We start from the raw sequence: 10,745 nt of genomic DNA on the forward strand, positions 1-10,745 counted from the left end.
TGGCCGCTGCTGGTTTGGATGCTCTAGGATTTTTCCAACCCGCACGCAGCCCGGTCTCCCCTCATTCAGATCACACAGGTATCTCTCCCTGAAACTGCGAAAGTACAACCTGTTCCTCCCACAGCGCCCTTGCTTGCTTCATCTGTTCCTAGCTCCGTTGTTGGTTCCTATCCTGGAGTCTGAAGCCAGAAGAACCCAGAGGCAACTTTCTCCACAGAGTGACTCTTCTACCCAGCATCGCTCTCCTTACACTTCTTTTGGGTGGAACAGGACGGTGAAATTTTAGGACTTTTATATTAAGTGGAAATTGAAGGCCTCAGAAAGAAATAAACGGAAAACACAACACAACATCAAACACTGTTCTAGGGTTTTAGCTAGCTTGTTTACTTTGCATGCCCCAGTTAAATGCACCCTGGTTACTTTTCGGAAGAGGAGACGTAAAGAGAAAGGCATGATAGATTGATACTGGATGCAGGCAATGGAGCTTTTAAAGGGAAAGGGCAAACGGGAAGGGAAGGAACCTAGAATATTTGAGCTAGGAAGAGCCTTAAATGGTCGTCTATTTATTCTTTCGTGTTAAGCAGATGAAACAGGTCTGGAGATACGTGATGGCGAATGAACTTTGGGGCAATGAGAACAATAATACACAGATGCTAACCAAGATTTTTTTTTCGTGAACATTTAAAATTAAGGGGACTTTTTTAAATTTTTTTTTAAATAGGAAAAATGAGAGTGGGCAAGTAGGTCGGTGGCTAAAGCCCTTTGCATAAAGGCGTGAAAGGTCAGAGTTTGGATCCTCTGGACCCCTTGGTTGCCAAGCGAGTGTGGTGGAGACAGGATTCCCAGGGCAAGCTGGACAGTTAAACTTGCTGATGGTCACTCTTTGGGTTACGTTAAGAGATGACGCTCCAGTGAACGAAGTGGAGATGCACCGAGGAAAGCTCCATCTCAGCCCTGGGCCTCCACACATGCACACATAGGCGTCCGTCTGCACACACATGCATACACAACATGGAAAGAAAAAGAGAAAACTTTGGAAAATCTAGTTACATAAAAACTCTCCCCTGCTCTGAACCATCGACTGAAGACGTTTTAATATTTGTTCTTGCTCTTTAGTTTATAGAAATGAACACTTAATACTACAGCAGAAACCCCATTGGTCCCTTATCCCTTCCTCCTCACAACAGCCCTGGAGCCACCCAACTCATGAAGTGGCCAGTATGTTTCCCCATCTACCATTCATAAGTATTTATTTGTAACCATAAGTATGTATGTATGTATGTATGTATGTATGTATGTATGTATTTATCTACCTATCTACCTACCTATCTATGTATCTCCACATCTGTGCCTCGGTACATTCACCTGCACACATCCAGGCACACACTAAACCCCTAAGTAAATGTACTCTGAGGTATGAGTTAGACCCCTGCAGATACAGAACATCTACTTTGTCTTACAGACATGGGCATTTCTCGATGGAAATGAACTCTACTTACTTCTCATTTTACCACCTCCTGAGGCATATGCCATAGAGAAGTGTTGGCTGGGAAGTCGACTGCAATGTTTTAACTTCACCAAGTGCTGCTAAATTGCTCTACGTATTGATAATTCCTATTTCGCTCCCCCAGCAGGGTGAAATCCTTGGCTTCCTGCATCCTCAACACCAAAACATCAAGAAAGCTTTATTTCACATTTTGTTTAAAGCTTTGCTATTTCTGTGAGTTTCAAAATGGGACATGATAAATATATAAATTTCTATTATCTTGTGTTGAAGTAAAGGATCTTTGCACATACTCAATAACTATTGGTTTTGTCTTTTTAGAAACTTGATTTTACAACCCTTGAACATTTGGTATTGGCTATTTGATCTTCCTTTCTTCCTTCTTTTCTTCTTTCATTTCTTCTTTCCTTCCCTCCATCCCTACCTCCTCCACTCTGTCCCTCTTTTTTTTTTTCTTTTTGCTCATTTGAGAGAGTGTCTCACTGTAAAGCCTTGGTGGGCCTGGATCTTATATGTAGAACAGACTGAACAGACTGGCTTTGCACTTCCAACAGTTCTGCCTCAGCCTCCTGAGTGCTGGACTATAACTGTGTGCTCTCATATCCAGCTGGTCTTGCGGATTTGTAAGGGCTGGTTATACATCTGGGACGTCAAACCTATGTCAGTCATGTATTTTGTACACAGTTTCTCCTAGCTTCTATTGAAATTATTTTTTCTCATTAATATTTGTAAGTTTGATATACCTAAAGTTAATAATCTTAATCCAGGTACAAATGAATTAAGAAAGAAACTACAACCCCATTTTATTAAACTTATAGATGCAAAAGTCTTAAAGGACATAGCAAATTGGATAAAATAGGGTTCATAACTAACAACACATATTTTTCATTGTGAGGAAGCTTTGGAAATAATCTCATTTCTTTAAAAATGAAATAAAAATATGCAACTTGTGACTTTTACACAAAGTGGTATTGAAATTCTAAGTCTAAAACAATAATAAATGAAGGGGAAATGAAGGTATGAAGATTAGAAAGACAGAAAAAAGACCCTGCCATTATTTTCAAGTGATGGGAGCTTTTACAAAGAAAACTCCAAAAGAATTAGAGAAAATGTTTGTTATAATGTGAGAGCATAGAGAAGACAAGATTTAAGACTGACTTAAGCGTATGCTAATTTCTGTACTGCAGTCATAAACAACCAGAAAGAATTTGAAAGAATATAATACTACCAGTGAACAGCAAATCCTTGGTAATAAATGCAACACATATTTGAGACTGTAAACCTGAAAGGTTTGTAAAAACTTCAGTTCTCAATGAAAAGAAAAACTTAGTCTTTAAAAAGCATAAACTAAGAGGGCAATTATTAGGGCTAGGAAAAGGATAGTAAGGAGGAAGGAGCGGGGAGGAGGGTCAAAGGCAGGATGAGGGAAAACAAAGAAACAATGACGTCAGGAAATTTGAAGGCAAATGGCCGGGACTAGAAAACAATCTTCCTGAATGAGGTAACCCAGACCTAGAAAGACAAGCAAGGTATGCACTCACATATAAGTGTATGTTAACTGTAAAGTAAAGGATAATTATGCTACAATCCACAGACAAAGAGGGCCCCGGGAGGGGAGGGCACATGGATCTCCTGGGTGAACTGGGGTTGGGTGAAGATTGGAACTTGAGGCGTTGGGTGGGCGGGTGAATGGAGGGAGAGAGTACTGAAAGATGATGGGAAAGAGAGGGGCATTTCAGGGTCAGGTATATGCAAGGGAAACTCTCAGGAATCTATAAGGATGGCCCCAAACTCCTACCAATCGATAGTGACTATGTAGCCTGAACTGGCCATCTCCTGTGCTTCAAGCAAGACTTCTAGTGGAGGAACTGGGACATCAACCCAGCCACATAACCCATACCATGAGAATGATCCCACTGTCATGTGTTAGCATTGCCTAGAAAGCCAGGACCCAGAGGCTGCATGGCCCAGAGACCTGAGATAGAACCAAACCTATGGGAGAAGGAAACAAAAAGCCAATGTAATAATGTCTAACGATATTCTGCTACACTCATAGATTGGTCACTACCTCGATTGTCAGCAGAGAGACTTCATCCAGTAAGTGATGGAAACAGATACAGAGATCCACAGCCAAACATTAGTTGCGCTTAGGGAAGAGAGGGAGGAAGGACTATAGGAGCCAAAGGGGTCAAGAACACCGCAAAATAATCTCCTAGAATCAACTAACCTGCTCTCATAGGAACTCATGAAGTCTGAACCAACAACCAGGGAGCTTGCATGTGACTAGCCTAGGCCCTCTACATATATGTGACAGCTGTGTCATTTGGTCTACTTGTGGGCTTCTGACGATGGGAGCAGGGGCTGTTGCGAATACTTTGGCTGACACATAGGAACCTATTCTTCATCCTGGATTGCTTTGGTCAGTCCAAATACAAGGTGAGGTGCTCAGCCCTATGGCCAGTTGATATGCCGTGCTTTGTTGATATATTTGGGAGGTCTTCCCCTTTCTAAACAGAAACAGAGGAGGAATGGATGGGGGTAGGCAGTTGCGGGGAGGGACTGGGAGGGGAGGAGGGAGGGAAACTTGTAAACAAACGAAAAAGAACACAGTACCACGAAGCCCAGTACTTTGTGTGCTAACGTAAAGCTTCATGGAAAAAGGATTGGAGGGACTGCAGGATGGCTTAGTCAACAGAGTGCTTGTCACACAAGCCTTGTATTCTGAGTTCTGTTACTGGCATCTGTGATTGAAGGAGAGAAATGACCCTAGAAAGACACTCCCTGACCTTCCCATGGACATTGTGATGTCCATGTTCCCTGTCCTCCCCATGAACACAGTGATGTCCATCTTGTTTACTAATAACTAAAATAAAAAATTAAAAAAGACTAGAAAACAAATAAAAAATAAAATATACTTCATAAATTGTTTTCTTTCTTTCTTTTTTTTTTTTTTCTGTATCTTTGGAGCCTGTCTGGAACTCGCTTTGGAAACCAGGCTGGCCTGGAACTCACAGAGATCAGCCTGTCTCTGCCTCCCAAGTGCTGGGATTAAAGGTGTGTGCCACCTCTACCTGTTTTTTTTTTTTGTTGTTGTTCTTTTGTTTTATTTCTACTCCAGAGATAACTTTAGGATGAAGAAAAATGTGTCTGTCTTTCTGTGTGTTTATTTTTCTATTGAAGACATTTTTTTCTCTTAGAGTCTGTGAGTTTTAAAACTTATTTACAAAGTCTCCCTCTGATATTCCCTCCAAAAGTCATTTAGTTTATCTTCCTTAGTGACTAGCCAAAGCCCAGTGATCCCCTTCTGATGACTAGCTTTTGATAAAAAGTGATGTGTGCCCTTTCAGCTATCAAGTCATAAGATGTCTGTGGCCATTGGTTGGCTATTTCTTTGACCAGGGAAACTTTTTAATTACGTACGGAGAGGCACATGTATTAAGGAACTGTAGACCCCTACAATGTCATGTGACTGAAACATACAGGTCCCCCAACCTTAGTTACATCTGCAACCCCTTATAGCAGCCTAACTGTAACCTCATGAGAGATCCTGAGAGAGCTGGGGTCCCCAGCCAAATTGCACCCAAATTCTTGATCCATGGAAAATGTGAGACAACCAGTGTGACGGATTTTCTAGATAGGCCACTAATTTTGTAGTGGTTTGGAACACAGAGATAGCTAGCTAAAACAGGATCTCTGCGTGTATCTATACTGGTTTATGTATGTTTAAACAATTGCTGAACAACTTTTCTATACATATTTTAATGATATTTCTTGAATGGGCCTTTCCATAACTTCAAAAATGATTGTTATTTAGTATAACTTCAAAAGTTCTGGGTTCTCAGTGAGGAAATCTGAAGATAGAGAAGCCAGCTCAGAGCCGCTGACAGTCCTCCCCTGCAGAGGTAAACACAGCTAATGTGCTGGATGGAGCCCTCCGGTTTGGATGATTACACAGTGCTTTCTAGGATGAGTGCATGTTCACATGCAAAAGTAAAAACACTCACGGACATCACTGAGTTTGTCTGTTGTAGAAGCAGATTGAGGCCGGAAAACCAGACTTTCAGGAATATAAAGAGCCTTCATTTGAGCTTTTTATAGAATCACACAATTATACAAAGTATATACTTTGCTCAAGTAGAATACTGTTTTTTCCCATTTGTTTCTTTATAACCCAGGCTAGCTAACTTCTGATAGCCCCTGGCTGTCTTACAATTAATGGATAAAGGTCCATCCAGGCAGAAGTCTAGATTTAGGAAGCTCTTCCTAATGGTTGATCTGACCCTTTTCTGACATGTTAAGGTTGGAGTTGGGATGAAACTCATACCAGCCTAGTGGCAGCATAGACCTCTCTGATCAGCATGCCCCAGCAGCAGCATGGCAGGGCCCCCAGTCATCAACATGGTCTCAGGTAGTTGATCAGAACCCGGACATCTGTGGAGTCCTCGGTGGCAACACCGGAGCCTCAGACATCACTGCGGCGCTCTACGCCCGTCTGCGCTCTATGCACCGCCATACGGTTCGTGAGCCGGGCAAGGGGCTGGAGATTGAAACACACAAAGACTCACAGACAGACAGAGAGAGACACGGGTCATCCTTGATGCCAGAATGCCCCAAGAATGCCCCCTTTATTGTGTCCAGAGGCAGCTTATATAGGGATAGCCACGCCCCAGGCAAACGCACCAGAAACCATTCCCCTGCCATCAGGAACTCCTGAGGGTCTCGAGCTCAGAGCAGCTGCAGGCACTCAGAGCAGGGGAAAACAAGTTGTTTACAAGAAATTCAGGATCTGGGGGCTCACAGCTCCCAACACATCACCCCAGACCCTGGCCTCCACATGGTCATGGGCCCAGACATGACTCTAGGAAGCAGCACCCAGCACCCACGCCCAAATGTCTCCATGGCTCCAGGTGGCAGCACTGGCCACCAGATCAGCATGCTACAGGCCAATCTTTTTTATTTTTTTTAAAGATTTATTTATTTATTATGTGTACAGTGCTCTACCTGCAGGCCAGAAGAGGGCACCAGATCTCATTACAGATGCTTGTGAGCCTCCATGTGGTTGCTGGGGATTGAACTCGGAACCTCTGGCAGACCAGCCATCTCTCCAGCCTGCTACAGGCCAATCTCATGTGACGTATATATTCAGTTAGGAGTCCTTCTTCCCAGATATGTCTGTGCGTGTGTCAAGTGACTAAAAACAATAAGCATAATCAGCTTTCCCTTCGTCCGCTTTGAGAGAACCTCTGAAATGTTCTAGATGGTTCAGGAAGATTGCATTTTCCATCCTCACCTTCATTTGGCTCTGGGCAAATGGAGATCCAGGTGGAAGGAGAATCCTGAAGGGGAAGGATGCTCACACCCTTGCCTCTCCTTTGGTTATTTTAAAGGAAGTTCAGAGACATGACTGATGTTTGGTGTGGGAGTGCTAATCTGAAGCTGGAAATCAAATACCAAAGTGAACAAAATGACAAGCTAAATATCTGTATATTTAATGGACCTGTGAGGTTTGGAAGAAATGGATTTTAATATGGTCTTAACCAGTGCTAACCTGAGGCTTTCCATCATTTGTATTGATTACATGAATTAATATACTCTCACAGGGTATTTATATTATAATTCCAATAGTCAGACAGGACTCTTCCAATTTAGATATTTCTACATGGTAGTACCAGGAAAGGTTTGTCTTAGTTAGGGTTTCTATTGCCGTGAAGAGATACCATGGCCACTGTATCTCTCTTTTTTTTTTAAATATACTTTCTTCATTTGTCAATAAAAAAAGCAGGCAGACACCTGATCTCTATTTCAGGTGTATTTGTTAACTTCCCAGTTTAACTCACATTCTTTTCTGATACACAGTCATGAATCTGAGGTCACTGTCCTGCAATGCACCAGAATGACTTATGCTTGCCGGTAACTCTTTACAACGCTGATGAAGGGACACTACAGACATATGCCACTCTTGAAGCACACACCCCCTTTGCATTAAGAGGCAAAGTGGCTCAAACAGGAACCACAAAACACTGGACAAAAACCAAGTAAGAGTAACGCTGCTAATTTCCTACATCGGTTGCTCCCACTGTCACTGCACAGCCCAGGCTGGCCTGCTGGGACTGCAGGCCTGTATCACCACATCCAGATTCTCTTCTCTCTCAAATATTAAACGCCTTCAGTGTGTCTGAGTTTAAGTCTTCCAGGGTTAAGTGGAAGGCTGATATGGATGGAGTTATTGTCACAAGAGTCTAGGATAGAGAGGTATAAGGCAAGCAAATGGCACCCCTGGGTGCTGGCCATGCACACACTTTAGTAAGACCAGAACTACCCAGGCTGGCTGGGCTCAGAGGCTGACCCGGACCTTGTAGATCATTCTTACTTTATTAGGTTATAGTTTGTTCCGTATTTCCTTCTAATTAGGACAAGGTGAAAGGAAAGGTTCAATTAGTCTAAGAATACTTAGCCACACCCCACACTGTCTTACTCAAATATTTTTACGCTTCTGAACATACACCTAATTTCGACCTACAAATGTTTTAAAGATAAACAATAAAGTCAGCTAAAGAGACCGGTGGGGCATGGGGCTAAGGACTGGCACCACCCTTGGGCACGGCTCTGGTGAGTGAGCTGCTCAGTGGTGGCAGGCAGGACCACCTAGTGAGTCTTCTCCAGGAAAGCCTTGCAGCACCTGAGGCATTGCTGGTACACCACTTCGAAGTCAGAGTCATTGCCATAATAGGGATCTTCAATAATGAGTTGTTTCTGTGGATAATAGCTCCCAAGTAGCTCAATTTTAGCTTTGCAGTTTTTAACTTGATTACTTTTTCTATTCAAATCTCTCAGATTGCTTTCATCCATACATAGTATATAATCGAATGTGGCAAAGTCTTCTCTTGTAATCTGTCTTGCCTTATGGGTTGTGCTAATGCCATGATTTCTTAGGCAGCTGACAGCTCTTGGGTCTGGGGGCCGGCCCACGTTCCAGTCGGAAACAGCGCTGCTGTCAATGGCCCAATTAGCTGAAACATTCTCATCAGTTACCAATTTCCTGAAAACTGCTTCTGCAATGGGTGACCGGCAAATGTTACCGAGACACACGAACAACACCGACTTGGACCCAACCTCTGCCATCTTCCCGTCGGCCACTGTATCTCCTATAAAGGAACACATTTGACTGAGGCTGGCTTACAGTGCAGACGTTTAGTCCATTATTGCCATGGCGGGAAGCACGGTAACACACAGGCAGACCTGGTGCTGGAGAGGTAGCTGACGGTTCTACATCTGGGTCCTTGGCCGCAGGAAGAGGCATGCAAGCCACTAGCCTGATGAGCTTCTGATACCTCAAAGCTTGCCCTCTACTGATACAGTCCCTCCAACAAAGCCACACAGGCTCCAACAAGGCCGTACCTCCCAACAGGGCCACTCCCTGTGAGCCTATGGGGGCCGTTTTCAAACCATCACATGGTTCATTGGTAGCATTCCTTTTGGAAGTCACAGGAGAATTCATTTTGTTTTATCAAAGCCTGCATTAATAAAAACAAATGGCTCACCACTACATACATCAGTAGTAATCTGAAAACCATGGGATTCTGGGTTGTGTAGTTTTGCCTCCCTAGCAAACTAGTAAGAACTCCTGGCCTACACAGCCTAGAGAATGCTCTTTTCAGGTTCTGCAGGTCATATGTGGGTATTATATGAAGTACTTGGGTATGTATGTGATCAGTGTGACTGGCCATGCCTTGCTTTGGGATGTACTGAGATTTCTCAGTACATTGCTAGGACAATCAATATGAGGGCTGAGTTGGAGAAACTTCAGTCTGATTTGACAAGTTGGGCTCTCAGGGTCAGCTGCTGTGTTATTGGACTCTCTCACAGAGATAGGGGTTACAGTTGAAAAACTCTGTGGAGAGTATTTCTACTGGGACTCTGAACTAATTTGACCCTTCTTACTGTTGTTTGTAATTTTGCCTTTGGAGGGTCAAGAAAGATTTCTCAGGCTCTAGAAGGTAAGGGGGGGTCACCTGTTTTTTGATGTTACTCTCAGGTAAGGAAACTGAAATTTATTTTTAAAAATATTATTTTTTCTTCTTCGTTAATTATTTTTCAACACACACACACAAAGTGACAGGATTGAAGAAATGAAGTTAGATGCTGTGTGCCCTTGGCTATCTTAGTCAAATGGATCTATGATGTTAAATTGGAGTAACTAAGAGCTCACATACTTACCTTTTACTTCAACTTGTGATTTACTAAAGTTTTATTGGCCACATTTTAGTCTTAGCTTAGTAGTATTAGACAAGAAGAAAAGATATGATTTCCCATTAGGCTGCTAATATTCCAGAATTCACAAACTGGTGCTTGTGATGATGTTAGCTAAAGTCATAAAAACAAAGTCGAGACTGGCAAGGAACTCAGCAGAATGTTCGGGGCAACGTGTCTGCGTAGAGCATTGTCTTCTCATATGTGATGCTAGCCAGAAACATGTGTGTCATAAAGAACATCCAAGTGGGGCTAAAGTGAGGATGTGTGTAAAGAGGCCAAAGGGACCCTTGTGACTAGACCCCCACTTCTCACCCATGGTAGACATATGGGCCAGGCTTTCCTCACATCTCCAAATCTTGTTGACATCGCTGTGCGGGTTAGTTTTAGCCAACTTGACAGACGCTGAAATCTGGGAGGAGAGAGCCTCAGCTGAGTAATTGCCTCTATCAGGTTGGCCTGTAAGACTGTTTGTGGGGATCTATCTATCTATCTATCTATCTATCTATCTATCTATCTATCTATCTATCTATTTGAGATAGGGTTTCTCTGTGTACCAGTCCTAGCTGTTCTGGAGCTTGCTTTGAAGACCTGGCTGACCTCAAATCACAGATATCCACCCGCCTCTGCCTCCCGAGTGTCGGGGTTAAAGGCAAGTGCCACCATCATTTGGCTGGAGCATTTTTTTGAATTAATAACTGATATGGAGGGTTCAGGCCCCTCTGGATGCGGCCACCTTCAGACAGGCGGTCCTGGCTGGAACAGGGAAGGTAGCTGAGTAAGCCATGAGAAGCGAACTAGCTAGCTGCATTCCACCATGGCTTTTACTACAGTGCCTGCCTCCAAGTTCCTGACTTGAGTTCCTGCCTGAAATTCCCTCTGCAATGGGTTGTTGCCTGGAAGTAGGAGATGAAATAAATCTTTACTCCTCAGGTTGCTTTGGCCAAAAATCAAATTAAAACCATCTTCTTCCTGAATTTGAGTAATTCCG

At 43.2% G+C, this 10,745-nt stretch overlaps 1 pseudogene; it reads right to left on the reverse strand.

Annotated features, from left to right (window-relative positions):
* Positions 1–7,298: 7,298 nt before the first annotated feature.
* On the reverse strand, positions 7,299–8,628 carry LOC148118720 (low molecular weight phosphotyrosine protein phosphatase pseudogene; annotated as a pseudogene).
* Positions 8,629–10,745: the final 2,117 nt, after the last annotated feature.

The sequence above is a fragment of the Myodes glareolus genome, chromosome 21 (assembly GCF_982192425.1).
Source record: "Myodes glareolus chromosome 21, mMyoGla1.1, whole genome shotgun sequence".
Classification (NCBI taxonomy): domain Eukaryota; kingdom Metazoa; phylum Chordata; class Mammalia; order Rodentia; family Cricetidae; genus Myodes; species Myodes glareolus.